This window comes from Aquarana catesbeiana, linkage group LG02, assembly GCF_042186555.1.
Source record: "Aquarana catesbeiana isolate 2022-GZ linkage group LG02, ASM4218655v1, whole genome shotgun sequence".
In the NCBI taxonomy this organism is placed as follows: Eukaryota; Metazoa; Chordata; class Amphibia; order Anura; family Ranidae; genus Aquarana; species Aquarana catesbeiana.
In genome coordinates this window covers 701,349,397-701,370,361 of record NC_133325.1, presented here as the reverse complement: position 1 = coordinate 701,370,361, position 20,965 = coordinate 701,349,397, and the positions used below count along the sequence as shown (strand labels likewise).

Genomic DNA, 20,965 nt, shown 5'->3' with positions numbered 1-20,965 from the left:
GTATATGTTTTTTGATGCATTTTTTTGCATTTATTTACTTTATTGATTGATTATTTAATTGCACGTATTCACTTTACTGATTATATCAGGGTGTTTTTATGGTTTAGGAATTTATATATAAGCACCACTCCAACAGATGGGGATAGTTTGATAAGCGCACCAACATATTTTATATTGATTTATAGCAACAGGTGTCACAGCACTAATTGGTTGGTTGCAGTTTACGCATTTCTTTTTGGTGTTTTGCTATTTTATAGAGAATCCATATCAGTGTTTTAGTTTTCTTTTTTCACATTTTACCTTTTAGCTTGTCATTATTAGGGAACTATAGGCACATATAATGTCTCATATACAATTATGGATACCTTTAGTCTACTGTCATCATGGCATTGAGTACAATCTGAACGTTTCATATTGACAACACCTCATACATCAACATTCTGCATATAAGTAACTACAAGAGATGTATACAATTACATTGTTTTAGTTTGTTTTAGATTATAATGCTTATTATTTTACTGTCTTACCTTAAAGCCCAAATTCACCTTGGACAAAGCATAGCACAGTGGTGTAGTGGCTAACCCCTCTGCCTGGCAGTACTGTGCTCATTGGTTTGAATCCCAACCATGACAATACCTCCCTGAAGTTTGTATGTTCTCCCTGTTCTTGTTTGGGTTTCCTCCCACATTCCAAAGATATGCTGGTAGGTTAATTGGCTCCTGTCTAATATGGCCCTAGTATGTGTATATATGAATGTAAGATAGGGACCTCAGATTGTAAGTTCCTAGGGGGCAGGGGCTCATGTGAATTTACAATATATATGTGTAAATTGTTGGTGTTATATAAATACCAATAATAAATAAATTGTCCTGCTGTAGTTAAAATGGAAACTGCTATATTCACTCTTTTTCCAGGCTGTCCCCTACAGACTCACCTTATCACTATTCCTGTGGCAGTCCTCTTCTGAATTGAAGCATACCAGTGTCCTTCACCTTACTTCTTGTGAACCTAGAGTGTCAAGAGCTCAACTCTTCGCTGAACTCAAAAGAGAGTGCTGTAGAAAGTAGTACTGATGATGCGATGTTGGGCAGTATTGATGTTGCTCTGCTCTTAACAGCATTTAGGATCTACCCACCACCTGAGGAAGAAGAAGCTGAAGAGCACCTGTGGCGTGATTGGGCCTCCTGTCTGGTTCAGCCCCATAGGCTTTAATGGAGCAGGTAGATGGCTGTGTTTCCACCCCTTAGAAGTCCATGGGGCCAAACAGCGTGGGCGAGGATCACTGACAGGCAGAGGGATGTTGACAATTCCACAGGCCTCAGAAAAAGATCTAAGTCTCTATACTCCCTATAGGGATTTGGGGGATGGGGAGGGTGGACTACACCTGCTCAGGGGCTGTATTCACAGCATTGAGCATCTCCTTAACACCTGAGGAAGAAGAAGGACAGGAGCACCTGTGACATGACATGGCCACCTGCGCGGTTCAGTCCCATAGGCTTCTAAGAGGGCTGGTAGGTGGCTGTGTAGAAGCCCCATAGAAGTTCTGGAGGCCAAACAGGGTAGGCGAGGATGACTGATCAAGAAACAGGGATGTTAATAATGCTACCGGCCTCAGAAAGAGTGTAGCAATTTGGGGGGATGGGGAAGGTGGACCACACTTTTAGGAGAGGGTGGGCGCAAAAAGATAAAGAAACTTTGTGGGAAGCTTTCTTTGCCATTTAAGGGACCGTCTTTTACCAACAAGATTGAAGTATTCAGAAGCAAGTCTGTTGTTTATTAAATGACTGCTAATCGCTCCTTTTTTGTTGTTACACAAGCTCACTATAAATGTTGTGGCCGTTATAAGAAAAAAAATAAGGCATAGTGATAAAATATGAAGTACAGCGTATGTAATTGCTTGCACGATTAGGCACTTGGGGATTGGTTAACGATCGATAGCATTGGCTCTTCAGGCTGTATAAAGCTGTGGTTTGCACTTGCTCAGCAGATTGGAGGAGGTAAGAGGCAAATGCAAAAGAGATTTCCAGTATGAAAACTGGAGTAACATATAACCATGGATATAGAGTGAAAATGGGAAAGAGATCAATATCTGATATAAATACTTATTTTGTATTCTAGGTATAAAGGGCTGATTTATTACCTAATCAATGATAAGAAGGGTGCAGAGGTTTCCATCAGGTTGGTTTCCATGGTTACCTTGGGGACACAAGATTGGGACATAAAAACCAGAAAGAACCTGGAAGAGTCAGATTTTTAACCAGGCTTAATATCCCTGTAGAAATCAGATTTTGCTGGGCAGGTGGTAATTATATGCCATGTTTGCAAGTCTTTGTAAGCCATCTGTGCACAATCATGGGACATTCACATTGAGATAAAGCATGCCCCAGAGAGGGAAGCCTTAACAACAAGACATGGGCACTACCCAATCACATTTTAGATTTTGGGGCATGCATTATATCTGGATGTTTATTGTGTCATAAAATGAATAAAACTGATACATGTGTTAGGATTAATAAGTGTACACTGGTGGATTTAGATATTTTACCTGCTGAGGTATAGTTTACATTTGCTGTGTATATTAGTTTTATGTCACATAATCCAGGTAAAAAAGAAATGGGACAGCTTCTAAAATTAAATGTGATTACTCATACAACATACGGCAGTGTTTCAGCTCCTGGTGCCTTTAACCTCCCTGGCGGTATGATTGTCAGATTTTAGGTGCTGAAAGCGGTACAATTATTTTGCATGGAAATTTGGCGTTTTATATTGTAGGCCTGTAGTTCTTAGGAATAACTCACTTAAATCTGTCCAAACCAGAGTCTAGTAGACATCCCGGGTATGATAAAGTTTGAAACACAAAATCATAAATTATAATATAATAAATAACATATAATAATAATACATTTTATTCAATAAATTTGAGTCAATAATATAATCAAATCAAAAACACATTTTTTTGGGTCAAACAAGGGTGCAATATTACTAGTCATATTGCTTCAGTAAACATCCCAGGTATGGTAAATTTTTAAACATGGGACTGCACAAAGTCCAAAGTCACAATCAGGACAATAGAACCTGGTTTCTTTTCGGATTTTCCTTCCAGCTTTGAGCAACAAACTATGCACATCCTTGTGGGTGCTGCCTTTTTTTTCAGTTGGTGGGATGTGGTCCATAAAGTGACGACCAGTCAGGCATTCCGGGTTGACAACACCAGCAGCACGACGTCCAGCTCTGTTTGCAGCCGTTGGTGTTTGGTGGTCCAGAAAGATACGTTCTGCAACTTTCCAAACAAAGTCAGCATGAACCACAAGCTTGTCACTCTTTTTTTTTTAGTAGATTGAAGGCATTCCATAGGCATTGTTCAAGAAGATGCCTGAAGATCTTCTTATAATATTTTTTTTGTTGTTTTCTCATGGCTGGATAAAATGTCATTGCCTGGTCGGCTCTGTCAACATCTCCATTGGTGTTGTTGTAGTCTATAACCACTTGTGGTTTCATGATGTCTTTTCCAACTTTTTGTGTGTACTATGACAGCGGAGGTGTTATGGATTGTACTCACTAGGCACACATCTTTTTTTGTCATAATTTTGCCTTTCTGCCAGGCAACCATTTCTCCCGTCTTGAGCTTCTTATTGCCAAAGGCTGGCGGCATGTCACACCGGTGAGCCCTAACGTTTCCATAGGCATCCGTTTTGTTCTGTAGAAGGGCCCTTGTCATCTTGGTTTTTCCAAGTGGCAACTACACTCTTTTTTGGCACCTCGCTTGGATTAGAATATCTGGGGGTTCCTTTGCATGTTTAAGGGCCAATACGGATTTTTTGGATATTGCATGGTGTGCGGCAACCCTTTTGACACGTATGTTTTGGTATACCCCTTCAGGGAACCATACTGGCTTGTTGATCCTGCAAATCATATGAATGTTTTTGTATTCTTTTCATTGATATTGTATTTTGCAATTTCAGAGATGGCAAATATCCCTGATGAAGACTGTAATTATGTATACACTCAAAACGTGTCGGACTCTCACTCATTGATGATGTTTATTGGTGTAGTGGGATCTACTTGCCATTACTGTCAAATATGATCATTATGTTACTTTTGTAATCGTCTTTTTTTGTGTGATCCTTTTTTTGCTATATGCTTTTAAATTTTGTATATCAATAAATTCATTTTATCTATTTTTCTATAAAAAGATTTCTTCTACTTTTCCTTTAATTGCCCTGAAAATCCCATTATTGAGGTTTATTCTTCCTATAAATTGAGGGATGTTGACAATTTCTTTCGCATCATTCTCTGCGAGTTCTCTCTTGCTTTAGATAGTTATAAGGGGGGCTGGAGTCCTGGACACAGAAGGTATTTACCTTAATGCAGAGAATGAGTTAAGGTAAAAGAAAAACAAATTAAGGCTTTAAAACCACTTTAAGCCATCAAGACATTTACTTAAATTGGGACCTGAATTTAGAGATCACATTACCTTTAACCTTTACTGGCTCTACTTCCTTTAGTCACCATTTCAAGATAATTATAGCTGACCATAGTCTTTCAGATTTGATTCTTCTGTGAAATGTACCAAATGGATGTAGCATGAAGCCCTGTTTAAAGAGTAGATCAATGGACATGGTTATGATAGTGTTCCTCTCCATAGATGCCCAAGTAGTCTCTATGTTGAAGTGCAATGTACTGTGCAACATACAAGCACAACATGCGCACCTTGGGGGAGATTTACTAAAACTGATGGACACAAAATATGGTACAGCTGTTCATAGTAACCAATAAGCTTCTAGGTGTTATTATCAATGCCTAATTGGACAAACTGAAATTAGAAGCTGATTGGTTGCTATGCACAGCTGCACCAGATTCTTTGTGCACCAGTTTTAGTAAATCCCCCCTTGTGACTAGGTATACCCAGTATTCATCAGGTACCAATGCCTGAGTTCAGATTTTAGGAAAGCAAGCTATAAAATAGGGCAGTTGCCAAACAAGCTGAATTACTTTTTTCTATTTCTCTATATTATATTCAAGTTGAATTCTGCATGGCCACCAGGGAATTTACAATATAAATAACGTTGTTTTTGTGTTAAGCGCTCTCTCAGGGAATGCTTAAGATTCAGTATATATTGGTTTTCTGAGATTTACATATTAACTAAGCAGTGACCTTCCTATACACCCTCTGAAAACAATAATTTAAAAAAGATAAAAATCAATAATCTCCGAAGCAGTGCTTTACAAATTTCATGGCTCTTCATATTAAAGTCGTATTTCAGTCCAACGAGTCATCCTTTATGGTTCCTGTATGGTATTCACACTATACCTATGGAAATTCCACATTTCCTTCTGGGGTGTCAGGCAGATGTCATGGACAAAACCACAATATATATCAGCCCTGGCAATGGTGTTTAGCCTACATTTGAACCAAACTTATTGCTAGCTTCTTTGTAAAATGTAAATGGTGTTATCAATAATCACTTAATATGTCGCAGGTGCAAAATTTGTAAAGGCATTAGGCTAATAAAGTGGAATTTGGGCAAAATAAAAGATAACATTAGGGATGAGCCAATCCCCCCCCCCCCGGTTCGGTTTGCACCAGAACATGCGAACAGGCGAAAAGTTCTGTGCTACCCAGTGAGCTGATTGGCTGAGAAGCTAGCCACTGCAATATTGCCTAAGGTGTTATAGCATCTTACACAAATACTCCCAATTATCTTCTATGGGTAATGTTTCAGTTATGGTAACCAAAGAGACATTGTATTAAACCTAAAACCAGAAATGTAACATATTAATAGGCATGGGCCGAAAACCCCCCAGTTTGGTTCGCACCAGGACACCTCGAACAGGCAAAAAGTTCTAGTGAACATGCGAACCCTATTAAAGTCTATGGGACACGAACATGAAAAATCAAAAGTGCTAATTTTTAAGGCTTATATGCAAGTTATTGCCATAAAAAGTGTATGAGGACCCGGGTACTGCCCCAGGGGGCATGTATCAATGCAAAAAAAAAGTTTTTAAAACAACCGTTATTTCAGGAGCAGTGATTTTAATAATGCCTAAAGTGAAACGAAGCACCCAAAGCACCCCTCCCACGTTGAGGGCAAGCGGCCTGGTATGGTTCGGGGGGGGGGGGGGGGGGGCGCTCGCTCGTCCCCTCCCCTTTCCTGGCCTGCTTGCTCGGTTAAGGGTCTGGTATGTATTTTTGGGGGACCCCAATGCCATTTTTTTTTTCAATTTTGGCGTGGAGTTCCCCTTAAAATCTATATCAGACCTACAGGGCCTGGTATGGATTTTGGGGGGACCCTGCATTGTTTTTTTTTTTGGCATGGAGTTCCCCTTAAAATCTATGCCAGACCCAAAGGGCCTGGTATGGATTTTGGGGGGACCCCGTGGCTTTTTTTTATCCTGTCATAGGGTTCCCCTTAACCACTTCAATGCACTGTATTATATACTCTGCACTGACTATATATATATAAATATAAATATTTATTAATATAAATATAAATATTTATTTATTGGCGTATAACACTCTCTTTTTTACCATAAAAATCGGGTGCAAATAGCGTGTGCGTGTTATACGCCAATACTTCAATTTTAGCTGCCTCAGAGGGGACAGGGAGCGGGGTGGGATGAGCGCCGTCAGATTACATTCAGTGAGAATCTCCTGTTTACTTGGCGGCCTCTGTAATAGGAAGCCCCGTCTCCTGGGCCGCCATTGGACCACTGTTCTGTTCGATCAGGCTGCACTGATGGCAATGGTGAGGCTGCTGCATTGAAGGCAATGGTGAGGCTGCTGCATTGAAGGCAATGGTGAGGCTGCTGCATTGATGGCAATGGTGAGGCTGCTGCATTGATGGCAATGGTGAGGCTGCTGCATTGATGGCAATGGTGAGGCTGCTGCATTGATGGCAATGGTGAGGCTGCTGCATTGATGGCAATGGTAAGGCTGCTGCATTGATGGCAATGGTGAGGCTGCTGCATTGATGGCAATGGTGAGGCTGCTGCATTGATGGCAATGGATAGGCTGCTGCATTGATGACAATGGTGAGGCTGCTGCATTGATGACAGTGGTGAGGCTGCTGCATTGATGACAATGGTGAGGCTGCTGCATTGATGACAATGGTGAGGCTGCTGCATTGATGACAATGGTGAGGCTGCTGCATTGATGGCACTTGTGAGGCTGCAGATGGGCACTGACTCTTATTTTGCTTCAAAGTTTCTTATTTAAAATGTAGGTTTTTTTTCCTGAAACTTCCCTCTTAAAATGAATGTGCGTGTTATACGCCTGTGCGTGTTATACGCCGATAAATACGGTATATATATATATATATTAGTATTAGACTGCCTGCACTATATATATAGTAGTCCACACTGAATGCACTGTATATATAGTCTACACTGCAAGCACTGTGTGTGTGTGTATGTGTATGTGTGTATATATATATATATATATATATATATATATATATATATATATATATATATATATATATATATATATATATATATATTAATACATTTCCTGCCTGCACTGCACTATATATTCTACACTGACTGCACTATATATATATATATATATATATATATATATATATATATATATATATATATATATATATTAGACTGCCTGCACACCAGTGGCGGTGCGTCCATAAGGGCGCACGGGTGCCACCCCCTCTCTCTAGCCACCCCATCTATCACCAATAGATAGATTCATGCATTGCATGAATCTATCCGTGGCCACCGCTGTCACCCCCTATTCAGGCGCCTGGCCCCTTTTCAGGCACTGGGCGCCAGAATTACAGTGGTGGGGTTTTTTTTAAGCACCTGATTAGAGCCATAGGCTCTAATAGGTGTCAAAAAAGTTAAATAATGAGCGCCATGCTTGGCGCTCGCAGTTCACACAGCTGTGTTAGAAAAGCGAATGAATACATGGAGGAGACCGCCAGCCGCCATCACCCGCTGCCCCATCGAGACAGGCGGGCGGGCCCAGTGGCAGCATTCGATGGGTACAGTGAGAGCATTTGATGGGCACAGTGTCAGCATTTGATGGCACAGTGGGAGCATTTTATGGCATAGTGTGGGCATTTGATGGCACAGTGGCAGCATTTGATGGCACAGTGGCAGCATTTGATGGGCACAGTGGCAGCATTTGATGCGCAAAGTGGGAGCATTTGATGGTACAGTGGCAGCATTTGATGGGCACAGTGGCAGCATTTGATGGGCACAGTGGCAGTGTTTGATGGCACAGTGGCTGCGTTTAATGGAGTTTTTTTTTCAGAATTTTTTAGTTTGTTTGCGCCCCCAAAAAAATTTTGAGCACCTGCCGCCACTGCTGCACACCGCTAACTAACCTGCCTAATCTAGCTTAAGTTCTCAATCTCCACTATCACAGTACATACGGCTGCCGTGTAAGCAGCCTTATATAGTAAGGGACGTGGACTTAGCCCCCTGAGCCATGAGTGGCCACAGGCACCCTTCCTTTGGCCAATCATGGCTCTCAAAGCAGATCGCACTGTGATTGGCCAAAGCATGCAGGTCAGGTGCATGCTTTGGCCAATCAGCAGCCGTCAATGCACTGCAAACTCATATAACATATGTGTTGCAGGCTGTCACAAGTCTTAAAAGTCTTAATTCACCTACTTACTTTTCCCCAAAACATCCCTATGCATTACAGTGTCCTGTGAGAATGTCCAGCTTTCTGCAACAGTGAGAGCTGTGACTGCTTAAAAAGCATTAGCTGGACTCAGGCTTTAATTTGGATGGCCCTTACTTAAAATCCATTTGAAGCTACATGTCCATTAAAGACTTCCCTCTCAACAGGATGACCACACTGCTGTCCAATATGACTGATGAATGAACTGTGTTGTCACATTGTTACAGGAAGTGGAAAAAAATGAATCTACTGGTGTGATCAAAAAGGTAATACAACTATGTTAAAGGGGTCAAAAACTGCTGAGTTACATGTAATGACAGACTGCATTATATATGCCAGTATTTTTTGCCCATAGTTACACTGTACTATAATATCCCTTATGGTATAAACGCACTGTTTATTGATACTGATCAACCCCTTAAGCCCTCAAATGTCCAAAAATACTTCTAAAAAGAGCACCACTACAGGAAAAATTCTGAATTGCCAGTCTGCTCCTGTCTCGGTTCTTCACAGGGGCGGATCCAGAGTCTAGTCTCGGGAGGGGCACTGCCAGAAAATAAGGTGTACCTGTATGCCATTTTGTGAAATCGCCAAAGGCACGCGTGCTGATTGGCCAGAGGGGGAGCCAATCCAGCAGGTCCGGCGGAAGTGATGTCCGCCGGCCACCTGCAATCGCTCCACACAGAGATAGAACAGCGGTCTGCTGATGTAAACAAGGCAGATCGCCGTTCTGTCAGAGATGAACAGAGTGATCTTGTGTTCCTGCTAACCAGGAACACAGATCACTCTGTTCATCTAGTCAGTCCACCCCCCACACAGTTAGCAAGCACCCCCTAGGGACACAGTTAACCCTTTGATAACCCCTAAAGTGTTAACCCTTCCCAGCCAGTGTCATTAGTACAGTGACAGTGCATATTTTTAGCACTGGTCCCCAAAAAGTGTCAAAAGTGTCCGATCTGTCCTCCACAATGTTGTAGTCCCGCTAAAAAAAACACTGATCACCACCATTACTAGTAAAAAATAAATACAAATGCCGTAAATCTATCCCCTATTTTCTAGATGCGATAACTTTTGTGCAAACCAATCAATATACACTTATTGGGATTTTTTTTACCAAAAATATGTAGCAGAATTCATATTGGTCTAAATTGAGGAAGACATTTTTTTCATAGCAAAAAGTAAAAAATATTGCTTTTTTTTCGAAATTGTCAGTTTGTTTATATCGCAAAAAATAAAATATCACCAAAAGAAAGTGCTATTAGTGGAAAAAAAAGGACATCAATTTTACTTTGGTACAGCGTTGCACAACACGCAATTGTCAGTTACAGTAACGCAGCACAGTATCACAAAAAATGGCCTGTTCATGGGCGGTAAAACTTTCCGGAGCTGAAGGGGTTTAGATTGAACAAAACTCAAAGGGCAGCATTTGTTTTTCATAAATAATGGCAGTATGGCACACAAGATTTTGCAATTTTACACATTTGCTAATTCTTTTACTCACTTTTATATAATATTTTGGTGCTCTGGTCACTGGTGGGGGGGGGGGGGGCTCCCATGCAGGAGCAATGGAGATTAGCAGGATCCGTTAGCAGGTGCAGCCGGCAGCATCAGATGACAGTGACACACAGTCACTGCTTCTTCCTGTGTTCACGCCGTGCTGTGGAGAAGATGGAGGGTGGGAGTGGGTGGAGCCAACACTCTCATGCAGGGGCGGAGAATGAAGAAGGCTCCGCTATGAATGCTGGGGTTCTCCTCCTCCTCAGCAGCGGCTCCAACTTCCGATGTGACTGACGTCACTGGTTGCTACACGCCAAGCGGCCCAGGCGTTAGCAACCAGTGCAGGGAAGACTAGCCAGCGGCGCAGCTCCACCCACCTCCTCCCTCCAGCACGGCATAATGGACATAACACAGAGTCTCTCTCCGCGCCGCTGATCAGCTGCTTATACTGGTGTGAGAGAGAGACTCGGTCGGGACTGCAGTCACTGATATTTTCGGGGGGGGCAATTGTCCCGTTGCCCCCCCCCTGGATCCGCCCCTGGTTCTTCAGTTTGTTTTGTGCAAAGCCAATGGACTGAGTTCTTGTGCCTGGATGGAAGCGGGGAATTTGTGTTGCCTGGCTGTGCAGAAGTAGGAGAGACAGTCACTAGTGACCCCTGCAGGGGTAGTGCTACACATAGAATGCATGAAGGTAAAAAAACCTTCAGCCTTTTGCAACCACTTTAAGAGCTGTCAGTCCTGATACAAGCAGTGGGCCATGGCTCTTGGGAGGAGTTATGTAAATATTAAGATGCCTTGATGGGCATGATTGAAAGAATTGAAATCCAATTAATGAAAGGATAGATAGTAAGGCTGGGTAAGAAAGTGCTAAATGATACTGGACATCCTCCAGCTAGGAAATGAGGTGAGCTCTATCTGACTTGCTGTAGCTTCTAATGCACACTGTGAGAGGCTCAAAGTGAAGGCCTCTTGAACCCTTCGGGAAAGAGAGCCCTGACTGATGGGGGCATGGCCAGGGCGGAGTAAAGGTGACTATTGGGGTCACTCGGGATTGGTGCAGGACGGGACAGGGGTTGGGCCTGAGCTCAATAGTTTGGCACCCCAGGGGATTCTGGGCTTTTTCGGATGGAAGCATGGAAGAGCTGCCCACCCTCCTGCCCTATTTCTGGTTGGTATGTCACAGCTTGCTGCCGTTTTGGTGACCTTGCCAGCAAACATGGATTAATAGGTATGCCCTTGATGGTAATTGGGAGATAGACGGCCGGTCCGGTATTATGGTAAGGACAGGCCCCTCCTTCATCTCCCTTTCCCGTTTGGAATTGTGTGCTCACAGTGCAACTGTGACTGGCACTGTTAAAATGTTAATGTTATGTTTTTTGAGTTAATAAAAGCTGTGGCCTTGCCCTTTCCAACATTAATGGTTGTAAGTGGTCTTTATTGGATGGGAAGAAGGGGTAAGGTTTTATAAGTTGCTATGGTAATTTATGGTATGGGACCTGGGCTTTTTGCACCTCAGCAGTCATGTGCAGTGAAATCAGAGCAAGCAAATGCAATACAGGAGAAGATCCTGTACATCTGTGCAAAACTGTAGGTAAGGCTAGAGTTCCACTTTAAATCTATGTCCCACTTTCCACTACTAATGTCCCTCTTTTAGATAGAATGCATAGATCTGTGGGAAAAAAAGAAAGCTGCACCATTTACAGAAGTCCTCTGAATTTATATAAGACTCTGTAAATGAAAATATTTCTTAATTAGACACTTATTTTATTTTCCATAACCGATGGTAATAAGTTTGGTTTCCCCAAAATACTGCAGAAACAGGATAACATTTGATGGGTGGTACCACTGTATTGAAGAAAAAGACTAATGTGTTTTAATAATTTCAATCCGTGTTTTTTTGTTCCTTTGATTGTATCTGTAAATGCACAAAAATGTGGTTTTGCACACGTATCTGCAGTGTTTTTTTAAGTGATAGATATATGGAGAATGAGGTTTGCAAGATTGCGCCTTTTGCCTAAACATTTTGAAGCTATAAAACTGTCCCTCTTGGCTATGTCGAAAGTGGAGAAGCACGCCAGTGGTCATTTTATTAAGTAGAACAGCCAAGTGAATCACCGCAGAAGTCTTACAGAGCACACTACTATGAATACCAGCTGTGTACTAAATCACATTTGCCGCCAGGGCTTCCTGGTCATTGTATTATACTCCATATCCAAAATTGCTCTTTATTGTTTTTCAGACCGATAAAAGTGAAGGTCAGATCTTCCATGTCTATGAACTGTATTTAGTGAACACATCATAGAAGTGTGTTCATTTATACACTGTATAGATATACTGTATACATGACATTGAGCATTGTGTGAAAGCAGGTTATACTGTCATGTTGCTATTTTATTGCATTACATTATATTTTTATTATTACTACCATAGCAATATTATACTACTACCCAATTACTACCCTATTTATATGGCTTTATAAGGCTTAAAACAATATTCCACAGGGATGTTCAGTGAGGATAACTGTGTGTGTTTTTTTAAAGTGAACAGTAACATCACTTTTGTCGGTCATAGCATTTTAGTAGAAATGACCTTATAGGTCTGCTTTGCATCAATAACGTGTTGTTTCCTGTATGCACTTCGTAATGGAGAGCATATAAATAGAGACAACTCAAATGTTTTCATTAACTTGTTTCTGCCTCGATTGCAAGGTTGCATCCTCTGGTCATTTCCACTTCTATAATAGAGGACCTCCTACACAATTGCAAATTTAAACTGGGTATTGTAACCCTTATTTGTGCTGATCAGTTTAAAATCCATTGTGAACGAACAATGCAGGCACAGGCGAGGGATCAGGGAGCACACCTCCTATGTAAAAAGTAAGCTAAAAGAAAATTCCTTGCTGCACATGTTATCCAATCAGCTTTCTACTATCTTTTCTGTTCAACAGTCATGAATATGAAATAAGGATTCTGGATGGTTGATGTGGGCATCTGAAAATTATGTTGAAAGCATTCTTTTTATTTTTAAGCCTCTATGGAATATGAGCATTTATGTATATATTTGGGTTTTTAGGGACTATTCTTAAACTATTCTGTAATGTAGGTTCTGCGCACTTGTATTGTATATACTTGTATATTGTGGGGACTCAAGTGTAGTGCCTTTCATGAACTTCAGTCCAGACAGTAATGTACAAATCAGGGCTTTTGGCCAACTTTTATTTAAAAGTAAAGTTCAAAAACATGCACAAGTTACCCTTGCCAGGGGTTTTTGGGATCACAATGACAAATACAAATGTTCCAACCACCTGGCTATCCAGACAACGTAGTCCCTGAGTCTGTCTGCGTACAGACTTACCACATTATCTCATTTGGCCTTGTGACCAACAAACTGCCCAGCTTGGGGCTGCACAGGCTTCTGCCTAAATACACACAGTCTCTAAATACCTCTCTCGGGCAACATCATCAGTCGGATCATTTGGACTCCCGGCCAATCGGATCTCAGTCAGGACCCACATCCTGTTCGGCCTTGAGGAGAAACAATGGTCCCGGAGCGAGGAGCTGCAGCCTGGATCCATGTCCCCCTGATCTGCCTCACGGGGTTTGGGGGGGGGGGGGGGGGGCGCTGCATTATCGTAAGTCTCCTGCAGTGGGGGTGGGGAATTGCTGTATTCCCTTCCCGTGTTGGCATTGGTTTGTCGCCCCCCCCCCCAAAAAAAATATTGAGCACCAGCCACCACTGTTTGGTGGCTTACATTACAACTTTGGTATTTACATATAGATAGAATTGTGAAGGGTTAGACCAGCCAGTCTCAACTAGGGTTCCTCTAGAGTAGTGATTCTCAAGTCCTGTTCTCAGGACCCACTAACACGCCATATTTTCAGTATTACCTTGAGGAGATGCAGACTAGAATACTGCAATAACTGAGCAGCAAATGATATCACCTGTGATTTATTTCAGTTCTTCTGCAAACCTGGCCTGTTAATGGGTCCTGAGGACAGGAGTTGAGAACCACTGCTCTAGAGATTGGTAGGGAATCCTTGAGCTGTGACTGATTGACCTCACATTTGATAGTGCCTGCATAGTTTGAGGGCCATTGCCACCTGGCAGAGCATTTAGCATGACACTGTTGATCTTTTTGTCTGTAAGGAAGGCATTCTGACCATCACTCTAAAAGGGGCATTTTTTTCACTGCCATGACCAAACTGGTTTTGGAAGGGGTTCCCCAACATCCGAAAATTACTTGAATGGTTCTGCTAGACTAGAGTACAAATGTTGGGTTAGACCCTCTGTCAAGTTCATCCAATAGAAGCACCCTTTCCAGTGACAACTATATAAGAGACTTCTGCTTACTTTAGAGAGATTTACTCACACATCCTTTTGCATTTCCAGGGCAGAAAGTAAAGAGAAATCTACAGGACAAAAAAATAAAAAAATGCCTACAGGGGTTTTAACACCCTCTCTCCATGCTCTACACACAACTTAAAAAAGGTTTTGGGTTTATACCCACTTTAAACAATTCAAGTGCCTAAGTGTTTGTATTACTTTCCAACAAATATATTTTATTCAGTTTTTTATTTGCTTGTTTTTAATTTATTTAAATAATATTGGAATGCTGCACATTGTATTATAATTATTATTCCTTTTATTATTCAATCATTCATGTGTTACTATAGAAACATCTGCCCCTTTCGGTGCATTTCCCTCAGTTTGTATTACCTGCCACGGCACAGTGTGGGTCAAGTTGTTAAGACATTTTCAAGGCTTCCTGCTGGCTCAGTTGTATAAGAAAACCAATTTGGTGTCATCCCGATATCATCACATTTGCTGTTCTCTGGATTTTAGTTCAAATGGAAAGGAAGAGCCAGCTGTTATTCTCATGGGAGCAGAGATGATTCTCTATAATTTGTTTTTTCACTGTGCATTGTGTTTCTGTGCCACCATTGCCACATGCAGACTAAGCATGAGGTTTAAAGCATCATTACGGCGAAAATATATCAAAAATAAGAAACTGTGTTAGCATTCACAAATATTTATTTAAGAGTTCTCGTACACATATAAAACTGCACTTAACATATTGAAGTGTTCTTTGATTCCTACAGCGGTGTCAAATCATAAACCTTTACTATATTATTTAAAATGAATTTTGCCCTCTGTTGCCCTACTTTATTTTCCACACTCACACTAATTCTGATCTGTCTATCGAAGTGCCCGGACAAGGGGGAGGGCTGTATGTGATGGCGCGCAGCGGGGAACACACAGATATTGAAATGAAAGCTGTGATGTTCCCGGCGCTGTAATCAAACAGGTGTCGGCTCTCCTCTCCCTTCACTGGCTGCAATGGGGACACTGGCTGCACTACTGGGGACACTGGCTGCACTACTGGGGACACTGGCTGCACTACTGGGGACACTGGCTGCACTACTGGGGACACTGGCTACACTACTGGGGACACTGGCTATGCTGCAATGGGGACACTGGCTGCACTACTGGGGACACTGGCTGCACTACTGGGGACATTGGCTGCACTACTGAGGACACTGGCTACGCTGCAATGGGGACACTGGTTACACTGCAATGGGGACACTGGCTACGCTGCAATGGGGACACTGGATATGCTTCAATGGGGACACTGGCTGCCCTACTGGGGACACTGGCTGCCCTACTGGGGACACTGGCTGCACTACTAGGGACACAGGCTGCACTACTGGGGACACTGGCTACACTACTGGGGACACTGGCTACACTACTGGGGACACTGGCTACGCTGCAATGGGGACACTGGTTGCACTACTGGGGACACTAGCTGCACTACTGGGGACACTGGCTGGCTGCATCTGATGGGCACTGGTGAGGCTGCATCTTGTATCATGTCCGCAGTCTCTGACCATGTCCCCAGTCTCTGACCATCTCCTGTACCATGTCCCCGGTCTCTGACCATCTCCTGTACCATGTCCGCAGTCTCTGACCATCTACTGTACCATGTCCTCAGTCTCTGACCATCTCCTGTACCATGTCCTCAGTCTCTGACCATCTCCTGTACCATGTCCTCAGTCTCTGACCATCTCCTGTACCATGTCTGCAGTCTATGACCATCCCCTGTACCATGTTCTCAATCTCTGACCATCTCCTGTACCATGTCTGCAGGCTCTGACCATCTCCTGTACCATGCCCTCAGTCTCTGACCATCTCCTGTACCATGTCTGCAGTCTCTGACCATCTCCTGTACCATGTCCCCAGTCTCTGACCATCTCCTGTAGTATGTCTGCAGTCTCTGACCATCTCCTGTACCATGTCCCCAGTCGCTGACCATCTCCTGTATAAAAATATTTTTAAAAACAGTCACTTTCGGTATCGGTGTTGTTTCGGTATCGGTTTCGGTTTTCGGGATCAAGGAAGATTTATTTTCGGTATTGGTTTTGGCACCAAAAAACCCATTCGGTGCATCCCTAGTTCAAAGGGTATCATAGTGGATAGTAGCTGCAGGATAGAAATGCAGGGGGTATGAGAGGGGGCAGTATGTGCAGGAGAGGAACGTGGAGGTTATGAGAGGGGTAGTATGTGCAGGCAAGGAGTATGGAGCATATTATAATGGGTAAGAAGAGTAGGGGAGGAGTTTGGGAGGTAAGGGAGGGGGTATTATGTGCTGGAGAGGAGTGCAGAGGGTATCATAATGGGCAGTTTGTGCAAGAGAAGTGTTAAGAGGTATGTACAGGAGAAGGGTATGGGGGGGGGGGTGCGAAGGGTGTGGGGGGTGCAGTAGAGGAGAGCAGGAGGTATGCGAGGGGGTAGTTTGTGCAGCAGAGGAGTGCGGAGGGTATCATAATGGGTAGAAAGTGTGGGGGAGGAGTTCAGGAGGTATGAGAGGGGGCAGGAGAGGAGTGCGGAGGGTATCACAATAGTTAGTAGTTAGTCAGTACAAGAGAGGAGTGCAGAGGGCAGGGCCACTGATAAGGCAGTACAACTGGTCATGTTGTACCGGGCCCGGCCCCATCAGCTCAACAGGAGGACCCAGGCAGCTTTACAGTTTTTGTGCAAAATAAAAAAATAAGGCTTTCTAAATTACATGCCCCCTACTACTTGGTTAGGAGGGTGTATATTTACATTTTCCTGGCCCCTCTGTTGACCTGATGTGGAGAGCAGAGGAGGGTGCATGTACATCCTATTGTGCGTCCACCCCTCCTCCATATGTTGCTGTGCTTCTGGCTGCTCAATTAGTTCCAGCAAGCAGCTGCTGCCCACTGCCTTCCCTGGCAAAGTGATCTTGTGATACTCTGTTCAACTCTAGTCCTCAGGTGCAGAGAGACTGATGTGAGAAGATGCCGGTGGTGGCTGACAGGGAGCAGAGGGAGTTAGACTGCGTGGGTGCACAGGGGTGGGTGAATATCTAATTCTGGATAGAATATATGGAATATTGTACCTGTTCTATAATAATAACACACAGGTAGCAGTCAGCAGGTGCATGGCTCTCTATTACAGTTTGTCACATGGCTGTTGGGCTTATGGATCATAAGTTAACAAGATCAGCACCCAACAACCATGTGACAAACTGTGACAGAGCTATAATCTCCCGTTTGCTGCCTGTGTGTAATCATAAATGCTGATGATGAGCATAACCTGCCTGTGTGTTAACGCTGATGATGATCATAATCTGCTGCTGTGTGTTATCATAAATGCTGATGATCATAACCTGCACTTTGTTTTAAGGCGGAGTCTGGGGAGGGGCCAGGGGTGGGGTTGAGGGTGGGGTCAAAGGGGGCCCCATCAGATAGGCTGTACAGCCCCCATGATTTCTAACAGCGGCCCTGGCAGATGGTATGAGAGGGGGCAGTATGTGAAAGAAGGCTTTGCAGAGACATCAGAGGGGGTAGTATGTTCAGAAAAGGAGCGCAGTGGGTATAAACTGGGGAAGTATGTACAGGAGAGAAGTGTGGAGATTTATATAGCGCCAACAGTTTGCACATCGCTTATTAGAATGAAGGCAGACATTACAGTTACATTACAACTTGGTACAAGAGGGATCAGAGCTTATCAACTGAAGTGGTTCTTCTTCTTTAGAACATGGTAGGCCTACCTCATGACTGAGAGCAGAAGAAGCATATAGGGTGAGGTGAAGCAAAAAAAAAAAAAGGAAAACAGAAGCAGGAGATGATGGGGTATTATGCACTGCATTTGGTTGCCTTGACTTTCTGCATTTTGGCTGTCTGACATTTACCAGTTATCTAGAAATGTGTCCTTGCCAATGAGATGGTCAATATGGAAGACTCCAGGTAAAAAATGTTGAGGTGGATGGATTGAAGAGAAGGCATAGTTTGCCATAAACAGCCCTCCAAAAAACATACATTTCCTAATGAATTAGTGACTCCTTTGTGATTTCATCAAAATGTACACACTGACTGCATGATCTGATAAGGTCATTCTACATTTTCATTTCAGTGTTGCAGCAGTTTTTATTAGGTTAAATAGGCCTAATGAACATGAATGCCAAAAATTCTGTATGTTGTTCTACTTTTTAAAAACGTAGGACACTGGTGTGTACGTACTAGTCTTTTAGGAATGAATGGGATAATGGAAAGAAAGTAATCAGTGCATTTCATGGGCCAAAAAATTTCCCTTTATCAGGGCTCTGTCCTGATTTTAAGGACTGTGGTAATACCCACCTGGATAGATATCTCAGAAGGAGAAAACAAGAAGGTATGTATAGCTCAATGGCTGTGCAGTGGAGTTGCCAGAAATCAACTCCAGCTGGGAATATTAGTATTGATGCTGATTTAATTTTTGAGATACCTGATATACCGCCAAGTGTGATCAGGGGGTATAATGGTTATGGCATTTCAAACCTCAGGAGGCAGGAAACCACTGTAAGCTTTTTCTTTAGAGACATTTTAAATCAGAGCACTGGTGACAGAGCCCTATAACATAACATGGAGGGTAAACCATTGACACTTCTGCTGATAATGGACCTTGTCCACTTGTTGGTCCAGAATCTCATCACATTGTTTAACCACTTCAATACCAGGCACTTAGACACCTTCCTGCCCAGGCCAATTTTCAGCTGTCAGCGCTGTCGCAATTTGAATGACAATTGCGGGGTCATGCTACACTGTACCCAAACAAATTTTTTATCATTTTGTTCCCACAAATAGAGCTTTCTTTTGGTGGTATTTTATCACCTCTGCGGTTTTTCTTTGTTTCTGTTAAAATTTTTTGTAAATAAGTACATTTTCTCCTTCAATGATGGGCACTGATATGGCTGCACTGACGGGCACTGATATGGCGGCACTGATGGGCACCGATGAGGTGGCACCGATGAGGTGGCACTGACGGGCACTGATGATGGGCACTGATAGGCGGCACTGATGGGCACTGATAGGTGGCACTGATGGGCACTGATAGGTGGCACTGGTATGCGGCACTGATGGGCACTCATAGGTGGCACTGATGGGCACTCGTAGGTGGCATTGATTGGTACATATGGGTGGCACTAATGGGTACTTATGGGTGGCACTGATGTGTGGCACTGATGGGCACTGATAGGTGGGCACTGATGGGCACAGATGGGCACTGACAGGTGGCACTGATGGGCAATGACAGGTGGCACGATGGGCAATGACAGGTGGCACTGATAAAATATATTGGGGGCATATCTGGAACATAATGGTGCCAATCAGTGCCCATTTATGGGCACTGATTGGCAAAGATTGGGCACATTGGGCACATGTGGATGGCCATGCGGTACATACCTGGCCATCCACATGTTGCCCCTTCCCTGGTGGTCCTAGTGGCGATCCCTGGTGGTCCAGTGTGGTGATCTGAGGGGGGGCTGTGCTGATAAACAATCAGCGCAGACCCCCCCTGCCAGGAGAACCGCCGATCGGCTCTCCTCTACTCGCGTCTGTCAGACGCGAGTGAGGAAAAGCCGATCAATGGCTCTTCCCATTGACAGTGTGATCAGCCGTGATTGGACACGGCTGATCACGTGGTAAAGAGCCTCCGCCGGAGGCTCTTTACCAAGATCGGTGGAGCGGTGTGTCAGGCTGACACACCACTCCACCGATCGCCGCGATGTGCGCCCCCGAGGGCGCGCGGCGGCATGTTATCCTGCTGGACGTCATATGACGCCCAGTCAGGATAACGGAACCACTTCCCGGACGTCAATCCGCTATAGGGCGGGCGGGAAGTGGTTAAAAATGATGTTTGTATCCATAAATTTACAATATTGGTGTAATAAATGGTTTACAGTATATGTTACTATAGACCATTCACTGTCAGCTTTATTTCAAATACAGCGAGTAAAATAAGTATTGAACACGTCAGCTTTTCTAGGTAAATATATTTTTAAGGTGCTATTGACATTAAATTTTCACATGTCGATAACAACCTATGCAATCCATACATACAAAGAAACCAAAGCAAATAAGTTAAAAAATTAAGTTATGTGTAATACAATGGAATGACACAGGGAAAAAGTATTGAACTAACTGAAATGTATTTAATACTTGGTACAAAATCCTTTGTTGGTAATGGCAGCTTCAAGACGCCTCATGTATGGAGAAACTAGTCGCATGCATTGCTCAGGTGTGATTTTGGCCATTTTTCCACACAACCTTCAAAACTTGAAGGTTCCATGGGCCTCTTCTATGAACTCTGATCTTTAGTTCTTTCCATAGATTTTCTATTGGATTCAAGTCAGGTGATTGGCAAGGCATGGTGGAAATTACAGTTCCTTGACAACTGGATAGCTGCATGTTGTCCATGATTGGTTTAGGTCTTATATCGCACTACATATTATAGGTACAATTCTTTGATGATAGGTTACCTTATAAG

General features: G+C 43.2%; 1 protein-coding gene across 1 annotated transcript in view; it reads left to right on the top strand.

Moving 5' to 3' along the window:
- Nucleotides 1-20,965, top strand: part of LOC141129115 (LHFPL tetraspan subfamily member 7 protein-like) — a 299,057-nt gene that overhangs the window by 91,239 nt on the left and 186,853 nt on the right. The gene's annotated exons all lie outside the window — the stretch shown is intronic.